At 38.6% G+C, this 10303-nt stretch overlaps 1 long non-coding RNA gene across 1 annotated transcript; it reads left to right on the top strand.

Moving 5' to 3' along the window:
• The first annotated feature begins 3156 nt into the window (after nucleotides 1-3156).
• On the top strand, nucleotides 3157-8810 carry LOC145424305 (uncharacterized). Its single transcript, XR_013905335.1, has 3 exons — nucleotides 3157-3376; nucleotides 7568-7625; nucleotides 7820-8810. It is a non-coding gene; the product is annotated as an uncharacterized LOC145424305 (long non-coding RNA).
• The last annotated feature ends 1493 nt before the right edge of the window (nucleotides 8811-10303 follow it).

Below are 10303 nucleotides of genomic sequence, written 5' to 3'. Positions count from 1 at the left end.
CAATGCCCACTGCCATCAAAGTCGAGAATTAGTTAATGGGCATCATGTGACTAGTGGAAGCCAGATCCTTTTATTTAGCAAAATTGGGGTTAATAGTTAAATGTTATTGTTGAGGGGCACAGACAGCACATGTACACAGATTAAAAAATAGTAATGCCTCAAGAACAGGGCTCTTGGGACGTCCAAGAGGAAAGGGGCAAATGCTCAAGCCCCCTCCGTTATGGCAAAAACGTTTAGACGTTTAGAAAAGTCTTAGAAATGAATCGCATGCCAAAATGAAAACAAAAAAATTGGATGACATTAAAAACAAAAGAAACAAGAGACAGGGCGCTGAATAAGAACTTGTCAGCTTGTGAGTCTTGTAACTGGTGATGCTCCAAATGTTAAAAAATAAATATATAAAAACCAACAAACACCAAAAAGTGACATTTATTATATGCTTATTCTGTGATCAGATAAAAAATTTTTTATTAGAAGCAAGCTGGATCTAAGAGATTATTTCTACACAGCATCCTACAGTCAGTACAATTAATATGTCGGTATTGGTGGGATGAATATAAAATTCCCTAATCAGAAGGAAATAATAGTTTTGTGTTATTTCATGTAACGTGTGAAGAAATAGAGGTTGATCACATGTTAAAAAATGTATATACTTATTGCTAAGACAGACTCAAATAAAAACTTATAATGAAGAAGACGTTTCCAGCGACGTTTAGTTAGAGCTGATGATAAATGTTGCTCTTTTGTTATCTCAGAAATGTAAATTTGTGGGTACAGAAGTAGAGCGCATGGGGATTTTTCCTATAGTTGCATTATTGGATTCAAAGGTCATTTCATCACCACAATAGTGCACAGGTAACTTTCCTTCACATGTGACCACAACTATTCTGTTAGTGAGAAGTTTGCCTTTATACTGACACTTGGGTTTCCTGGCTGCATTGTTCTTTAGGTCACATCTAACAATGCGAAACTTTGCTACACTCTTTGTCGTGCCATTCGTCTGATCATATCTTCCTTGACCGTTACAAATGGCTTTGACCTGTTTGTAATCACTGAGGATGAATGTGTTAACATCCTTACATTTGTTTCGATCAGCATATATTTTCTTTTTTTTCATTTCTGTATCACATTTTTTCACGCTCATCTTGGCATCTACATGCTGTCGTCTAAACTTTTCATAATTTGTTTCATTCAGTCGCTTCTCAATTCGGTTGGGTTGAAGATTGGCTGGTTTTGAGAGGAAGAGAAATGCTGAGTGTAACCCACAGAACATCATCCCCACTGTCAAGCACAGAAGTGGAAACATTATACTGTGGGGCTGTTTTTCTGCCAAGGATACAAGACGACTTCACCACACTGAGGCGGCCAGTAGATGGAGCCATGTACTGCAAAATCTTGGACAAGAACCACTTTCTCTCAGGCAAAAGACTGAAGATGTGTCATCGATGGGTCTTCCAGCATGACAATGGCCTAAAACATACCACTGATGCAACAAAGGTGTGGCTAAAGAAGAAGCACAAGGACATGGAGTGGAGCTAAGGCAGTCTCCAAACCTCAGTCCTGAAGAAAATCTGTGGAGGGAGCTGAAGCTTAAAGTTACCAAACAGCAGCAAAGAAATCTAAAGAATTTAGAGAGTTTGTGGAAGGAGGAGTGGAAAAAAATCCCTCCTGAGATGTGAGCAAACCCAGTGACCAACTACAAGAAACATATTACCGCAGTGCTGGGCAATAAGGGTTTCTCCACCAAGTACTAAGTTGTGTTTGAGATCAAATACTTACTTCACTCAGTGACATATAAATCAATTCATTTATTTTAGCAAATATATTTTTTATTCAATTTTGGTTGATATTCTGTCTCATTACATCAAAATGAAAATACTTAAAAAAATTAGAGACTGATTATTTATTTATTTATTTATTTATTTATTTATTTATTTTTAAATGACATCAGAAACAGCAGTATGCGACATTACGTGATGGCAGAGCTTCAGTTCATCCTTTGTCATTTTTTTTTTTTTTTTTTAATAAATAGGACAGGGGGAATGAATGAGAGAGAGAGGGGGAGAGAAAGAAAGAAAACCCAAGGGGAGAAGAGACGGTGAGAAGGGGGGAAGAGAGACAAAAAAAAACAAAAAACAAAACAAAAAAAAAAAACAAAAAACTCCTGGGTCACCTGTATGGAGAAAAAACAAACAAACAAACAAACAAACAAACAAACAAACAAACAAACAAACAAACAAACAAACAAACAAACAAACAAACAAACAGAGGAGACAGCAAACAACAAAGAGCAACATAATAATAGAGAAAACAAAGCACCATCACAATAAACTAGCTAGTCATAGATATCAGTATTTACTAAGTAATAAACGATATTGTGCAGCACGCAAGATAGACAGCGCACAGTGTGCTTTGAGGCAGCAGCCAAGAAAGCTTTAGTCCGCGTCTGTGAATACCCATGTGTGCATACCTGTGTGGATCAGCATGCTTGCATTCCAAAGGTTTCTCCATGTAATGATCTGCTAGGGAGTGTGGGGGGGCCACAGCCCTGTCCTCCAGGGTGTGAAGCGGGTATGGAGGAGATCAAAACTCCAGATATCCAGAGGCCCCCAGAACACAAGAGACCATGGAAGACCAACAGAGGGGCAGCCGCGCCACTGATTATTTAATATAAGTGAACAAACTTACAAACTCAGCAGGGGATCAAATGATTATTTCCCCCCAGATAATAGCTTATTTTTATGACCAGCTTTTTTCTTTTTTGTCTTTTTGAAAAGCTGCTGGCCAACAAAGTTTTATTCATAGATGTTTTTTGCATTAGATAAATTTGCAAACTGAACTCCACGCTTCCAGAACCTCTCAGTTTCTTTGGCAGAGTTTACTTTTCATTTTTAATGGCTTGTTGTTTTTTTTATTGACTTATATAGAAACCCACACAAGTTTAACTTTAAAAACAACTTATGTAACAAAAAAATGAACCAACTTAATGGATCAACATAAATAAAAGGATAATTTCAGTGTTTTTCATCTATTCTTTATGGAGTTTTTCCAAAACATTTTCAAACGTTCAGATCTGTCTTTTATTTTCTTGTTTTAACATTATACATGGTGAACTAAAAACCCTGGAACATGGTTTGAAACATTGAAGGCAGCATGTTTCGCTTTTTGGCAGCTTTTATTTTGAAACTGCAACACTAAGCAGTACTTCTCCACACCTGTGGTGCACGCGCTGCGCAGACCCCGTCGGGCATGCGCGGCAGAGGAGGGGGCTGACTTGAGCAGAAAGCGCGGAGAGACAAGTCGAAAGGAAAAGACAGACGATCTCTGATAAAGCAAAGCAGACAGAAAGAATTTACCTGAGCTCTCTGCTGGACAGGTAATTACCGCAGTTTGGTTTAATATTTTGTTTTAAACAGTGTAACTACGAAGCGAACACAAATACAGGTGATATATTTTCATACAGTTATGTTCCAGTCGGGTTAATGTTTGTGTGTCCTCACCGTAAAGACTGCAGGTTATTGGAAAGTGCCTGAAAATATGTCTGCAAAGCACCCCTCAGTTGAAATATTAATTTTGGCTCGCTATCTACTCTAGAAAATAATTTGCGCGTCTACGTCGCCATTTACGGTTCAATGTGTGGCCGTAAGCAAGGAATTCCTGGTGCTTGAGGGTCATCTAGTAAACGCCAACCATCATTTAAAAATAACCGAAAACAGCTGTCGTTACTTTAATGTAGTCTTTTAAATCATTAAATGATAAAATAAAGAAAATCAAAATCAATATAACAGCTTCAAAAAATTCAACATCTAAACCAGTCATTTTTTTCTTCAGTAAATATTTTGAAACTTATCAGAGGCACTGGAGGACATGTTGAACAATAATATTGTGTACGTTTTTTAGAGTATTACTGGATATTTTTAAAACAGGCAATTTTAATTTAATTTTAATCATTTACTTACATATGGTAATGTAAATACATGAGGTGTATCTAAAGACAACTTCTCTACTTGCATCCACACATTGAACCTTACAGAGGGAAACGGTCATTGCACTCAGTCATGACAACATTCTTGTTAAATGTAATTATTATATTAGAAAGTTATGAAACTTTTAAGCAAACTTTTCCAAATGAGGACACTTACCGTATTTTTTGCTTTACTGATCAGTGGTTGGTTGATTAACCTGCAGGAGTTCAGGCACGAGTCAGTCGTCTGGAACAGCAGGTGGTGAAGATGTCTTCAGTAAATGAAATGCTCTAAAGGGGAATTAAAATTGAACATTATTTGAACATAAATAAAAAAAGATAGGCCTCTGCCTGTGCATGCACATTTCTTATTCACGATATTCATGGTCACAGAACCCAGATGATGCATGTTTTAAAGCCCATATCTGGTTAGTGAATGTGAGTATAAGTGTGGCAGGAGATCGAGTTATTCAAAATAAGCCTGTTGTCTATAAAAGATTTTAAATATACAAATAAAAAGTTCTTACCAAACGAGGAGTCAAGATGAGCAGAGACCAGGTCTAGTGCAGCTCAGCTGTTAGTAAATTCTACCTGAGCAGGTTGGAGCTCATTTGTGTCACAGACAAGTAAAACTTTGGGGGCTTCAGCTTTTAAACATTTCAGCAGCCCCACCTTAAATTAACTAGCATCAGTGTCTACATCACCAGCCCACCAGTTAGCACTGCTCTGTTTGTGGTTCAGAACATGCTGCAAACATGATGTGAGGACCAGTGACCACAGCTGCAGATGCAGGTAGTCTCTCATAGCTCGCGTTACAACAATTGCAGCTATTTTTTTTTTCAATTCAATAAACCACATGTTTTAAAAATAAGTAAATAAAAAAATATTGACATTTGTGAAAAAAGTGCAGAAACTGCCTTTTGGCTTAGTTTTTGTTAAGGCAAGGCAATGCAAGGCAAGGCAAGTTTATTTGTATAGCACAATTCAACAACAAGGTGATTCAAAGTGCTTTACAGAGACATTAGAAACAAGAACAAATAAAAAGCATGATTTAAAATTGATTAAAACAAGCAAATAAACTAACTAACTAATTAACAAACAAACAAAACAGTATATAAAATCAAAACAGTATATAAAATCAGAACAGTAGATAAAATCAGTAGTTAAATGTAAGTTTTGAAATTTAAGCTTAAAGTGTGGATTTGGTGCTTCATTCAAATGCAGCTGAGAACAGGTGAGTCTTCAACCTGGATTTAAATAAACTGAGTGTTTCAGCTGATCTGAGGCTTTCTGGGAGTTTGTTCCAGATATAAGGAGCATAAAAGCTGAATGCAGCTTCTCCGTGTCTGGTTCTGACTCTGGGAACTGATAAAAGACCGGATCCAGATGACCTGAGGGATCTGGATGGTTCATACTGGGTCAGGAGGTCATTGATGTATTTTGGTCCTAAACCATTCAGAGCTTTATAGGCCAGCATCAGAACTTTAAAGTCTATCCTCTGACGGACAGGCAGCCAGTGTAAGAACCTCAGAGCTGGACTGATGTGGTCCACTTTTTTGGTCTTAGTGAGGACTCGAGCAGCAGAGTTCTGAATGAGCTGTAGTTGTCTGACTGATTTTTTAGGTAGACCTGTAAAGATGCTGTTACAGTAATCAAGCCTACTAAAGATGAATGCATGGACTAGTTTTTCCAGGTCCTGTTGAGACATCAGATCTTTTATCCTTGATATATTCTTGAGGTGATAGTAAGCTGACTTTGTTATTGTCTTAATGTGTTTTTCTAAGTTTAGGTCTGCATCCATCACTACACCCAAATTTCTCGCCTGGTTTGTGGTTTTTAGATGTATAGATTGAAGTTCTCTGGTGACCTGTAATCGTTTTTCTTTGGCGCCAAAGACTATTACCTCAGTTTTGTTTAGCTGGAGAAAATTGTGGCACAACCAGTCATTGATTTCCTCAATGCATTTACCAAGAGCCTGTACAGGGCCTCGGTCTCCTGGTGACATTGTGATATATATTTGTGTGTCATCTGCATAGCTGTGATAGTTTATTTTGTTGTTGTTTATAATCTGTGCCAGTGGGAGCATGTAGATGTTAAACAGAAGGGGTCCCAAGATGGAACCTTGGGGAACTCCACATGTGATACTTGTCTGCTCAGATGTGAAGTTACCTATTGATACAAAGTATTTCCTGTTTTCTACGTATGTTTTGAACCAGTTTAGTACAGTTCCTGAAAGACCTGTCCAGTTCTCCAGTCGTTTGAGTAATATGTTGTGGTCAACTGTATCAAATGCTGCACTGAGATCCAGTAAAACTAGGACTGACATTTTTCCACTGTCTGTATTCAGACATATGTCATTAAACACTTTGGTCAGAGCGGTTTCAGTGCTGTGGTTCTGTCTAAAACTTGACTGGAAGGCATCGTAGCAATTATTCTGTTTTAAGAAGTAACTGAGCTGTTGAGAAACTGCTTTTTCAATGATCTTACTTAAAAACGGGAGATTTGAGATCGGCCTGTAGTTGTTCATTTGTGTCTTGTCAAGATTGTCCTTTTTCAGTATAGGTTTGATTACAGCAGTTTTTAGTGATTCTGGAAACACACCTGATAATAAAGAAAAGTTGACGATCTGTAACAGGTCTGACTCTAAAGTCTTTGAGACCTTTTTGAAAAAACTTGTTGGCAGGACATCTAAACAGCAGGAGGAGGAGTTCAGTTTACCTAAGATGTCCTCCAGGTCTTTGCTGTTAATAGGTTGAAACTGTTTCATGGTGTTTAAACAGTTTTTTGGTGGACACAGTACATATCCTGGATCTGCTGTTGATGTACCAATTGCTTGTCTAATTTTTTGGATTTTTTCAGTGAAGAATTTGGCAAAGTCATTGCAGGCCATGGTCGAATGAAGTTCAGCTGCCACTGACACAGGAGGGTTTGTTAGCCTGTCAACTGTAGAAAATAAGACCCGAGCATTATGGCTGTTTTTAGTGATGATGTCAGAGAAGTAGGACCTCCTTGCATTCCTCAGTTGTAAATTATAATTGTGAAGTTTCTCTTTATAAATGTCATAATGAACCTGGAGGTTTGTTTTTCTCCATCTGCGCTCAGCTTTCCTACACTCTCTTTTTTCTTTTTTCACCAGTGTGGAGTTTCTCCATGGAGACTTTTTCCTTCCAGAGATAACCTTCACCTTAATGGGAGCAATAGTGTCCATTACATTTAACATGTTAGCATTGAAGCTATTGACGCGCTCATTGACTGAACCTTTGGACAGGTCAGGTGTTAATGGGAAGACCTGGTTAAAAATTGCACTACTGTGTTCAGTTATACACCGTTTTGTGATCACTGTTGTTGATATATTTGTGTGGGCTGAGATTTTACTTTCAAAGAAAACACAGTAATGATCAGACAGGCCCACATCAGACACAGTAACCTTTGAAATGCTCAGGCCTTAAGTAAATAATGGCACGGTGTAATATATCACGTGTTGTTATTCCCCTGATGTTGTATACACCTAATTTTAAAGTGGGCACTAAGACTCTATTGTAGAGTCTGACAGCAGCTGGAAAGATATCATCTGAAATTTCTCCTCGCACACTGTTGTTGCAGCAGCGTGTCACTGTAGGAGCTGCTCAGTGCTGCTAGGATGACCTGCATGTGGTGGGAGGTGGGTTTTTGTTTTATTTTTAATATCCTGTCCTATCTGCCAGCTTTTGCAATCAGAATTGTGACCTGAATGCATTGTGGTGCAGAACACATTTTGCTTTTGCAAGATCAGCTACTTAGAATCTCTATAGGCTCCTCTTGTTCATGTGACTATGTTATCTGTTTATTTATTCATTTCTATTTGTGTTATTTCAGTTATTACACTGGTATAGTATGACTATGTCACCTGCAGCCTCCAGCAGTACCAGTTACCTGAGACCACACATCTCAGCGACGTGTGCGTGCCCATCCCAGCAGGGGAAAGAGGGAAGCCCCAGCTGTCCCAGCAGAACACACCATAAAAGATGATTGATGTCACCCCAGAGTCATAGACGGTCTTCAGAAACTCCAAAACAATTGAATCTAGCCTTCTAGGTGTCCATCAGGTGTGATGTCAGAGCCACCAGCCTGCAGCTGTTGTTCATTTACATCTGCCTAATTGATCATTTATCCTCAGCACACTTTTCAGTTCCCTTGCTGAAACTGGACAACATGTAAAGTCTAAATTCAAACAAAGGTTGGGGAAACCTGCACTGAGCTGAGACAGAAGAAGTCTGAAGTCGAACTCGGATGAGTGACAGAGCGTTCCTGCTACTGAAAACTCTACGTCCAGATGAACAAAATGAACTTTTCGGGGCAGGTCCCCAGATGTTTTCTCTTCTCAGAATCCTCTTCACAGATCGTATCTCTTTTATCTGACATACAGTCATGTGGAAAAGAGTGTTTTCATGGGAATCTATAGAGTACTCTGAAAAACTAAGCACTGTACATGAGTGAGTAGCTTGCAGAGCCACCTTTTAGCAGCAGTAGTGTCACCAAATTGTTTCTGTATGACTCTTAGTCTCCATTCGCCTGACGTTTCTTTACATCGTTTCGTCAGTTCATTGAGGTTTGTGGCATTGTTTATGTAAAGCCCTCTTAATTTCCCAGCACTGTTTTTCAGGTTGAGGTGTGGACTGTGACCTGGTCATTGCAACACCTTGATTCTGTTGTAGCTCTGCTGATGTGCTTGGGATCTTTGTCCTGCTGCATTACCAAAACTCAGTTTTGACTGTAGACTACTTGGTATACAAGGGAATTCATGGAAAACTCAATGACTGCAAGGGCCCAGGTTCTGTAGCTGCAAGACAAGCTCAAATCATCACCCCTTCACCACCGTGATATATATATGTATATATATATATATATATATATATATATATATATATATATATATATATATATATATAGAGAGAGATATATATATAGATATATATAGATATAGAGATAGATATAGAGATATATATATACAAAAAACTTGAATCTTACAGTGTTTATTTATCGGATAAAATAAGTTAAATGTCACCGTTATTATTGTCCAGCCGGAAACAGGCCAGGGGTGTCCAAATTCAGAGTCTGCGTCCACCTGAGGACCCGGCCTTCGTGGTCTAAGTGGGCTGGGTCCTCCAAAAGCCGGGCAGACCGGAAATGAGCAACTGTGAAATTGGACGGTCTAGCCTTCAGAATTATGTCACGAGCTCTCTCGGTGGAGTGAAACTCAGGTGTCTGCTCCTTGCTATCTAAAATATAACCGGACGCTGGCGTAAATTTTTGACCATCTCACACTTCTGTTTAATCAGTTTTCTGTTTGACGTTTATTCAGCTGTGTGAAAACCCCGGAGGAATCCTCCCGAGGGATTAATAAAGTTTTATTTAATCTCATCTAATCTAATAACTTTAATCTCAGCCAAACCGATTTACTCACGAACAAATAAAACCCAATAACAAAAACATGTTTCAGTTATTTAAGTGACTTATATATCATGTTTAACCTGAGTAGCGAAAGACCGCGGGGGTTTGAAAACGATGTTCCAGGAGTTTGCTGTTCTCCCCGGCTCAGATATTTGAAGTTTACACAGCTATATTGTCGCCTGAAAATATGTTAAAAGTTTATTTTGTGACCCAGAAAGAGTAATAAGAGTAAAATTAAAACTAAGTAGCTGCAGTAGTAGTATCCATTGTTGGAAACTGGAATTGGCTGGGCCAATCTGGGATATGGTTTTTCAATTTTGTTGTCCGGGTGGAAAATCGGGAGAAATTGGGGAGAATGGTGGCTCCGGGAGACTTTTGGTAGCGGCACTGAAATTCGGAATTCTCCCGGAAAAATTGGGAGGGTTGGCATGTATGCATGTGAATCAACATTGCGGTTATTGTTGACAGCAGGCCTAAAATTTTATGATATTGGATCATGAAACTGTCCTCAGATATTAAATGTAAATGATTTGTTGCTGCCACAGGATTAGTCTTTCCTGCTTTGGTTTTGATGGAGCTGATGGTCTGTAGGAACAATGATATTCTCCTCAGAGAGGTGCAGTATAAAACAGGACTTTCCTGCATTAAAAGACATCCAGCGTAGTGTTCTTACTCTACCTAAATGGATCTGTTACATTAGTAATATATGGGAGTTGTATTTAAGTCCTTTCCACATGAGGACACTTACCTTATTTTGTGCTTTACTGATGAGTGGTTGGTTAATCTGCAGTGGTTGAGGTATGTGTCGGTCGTCTGGAAGAGAAGGTGAGAAGACGTCTTTAATGAATGTAATGCTCTGAAGGTGTCAGTGATTACTGTGAATTCATAGTAAAACTGGATTTCAATGAA

Source organism: Astatotilapia calliptera, chromosome 23 (genome assembly GCF_964374335.1).
Source record: "Astatotilapia calliptera chromosome 23, fAstCal68.1, whole genome shotgun sequence".
NCBI classification, from domain to species: Eukaryota; Metazoa; Chordata; class Actinopteri; order Cichliformes; family Cichlidae; genus Astatotilapia; species Astatotilapia calliptera.
This window is presented reverse-complemented; position numbering and strand designations above follow the sequence as displayed.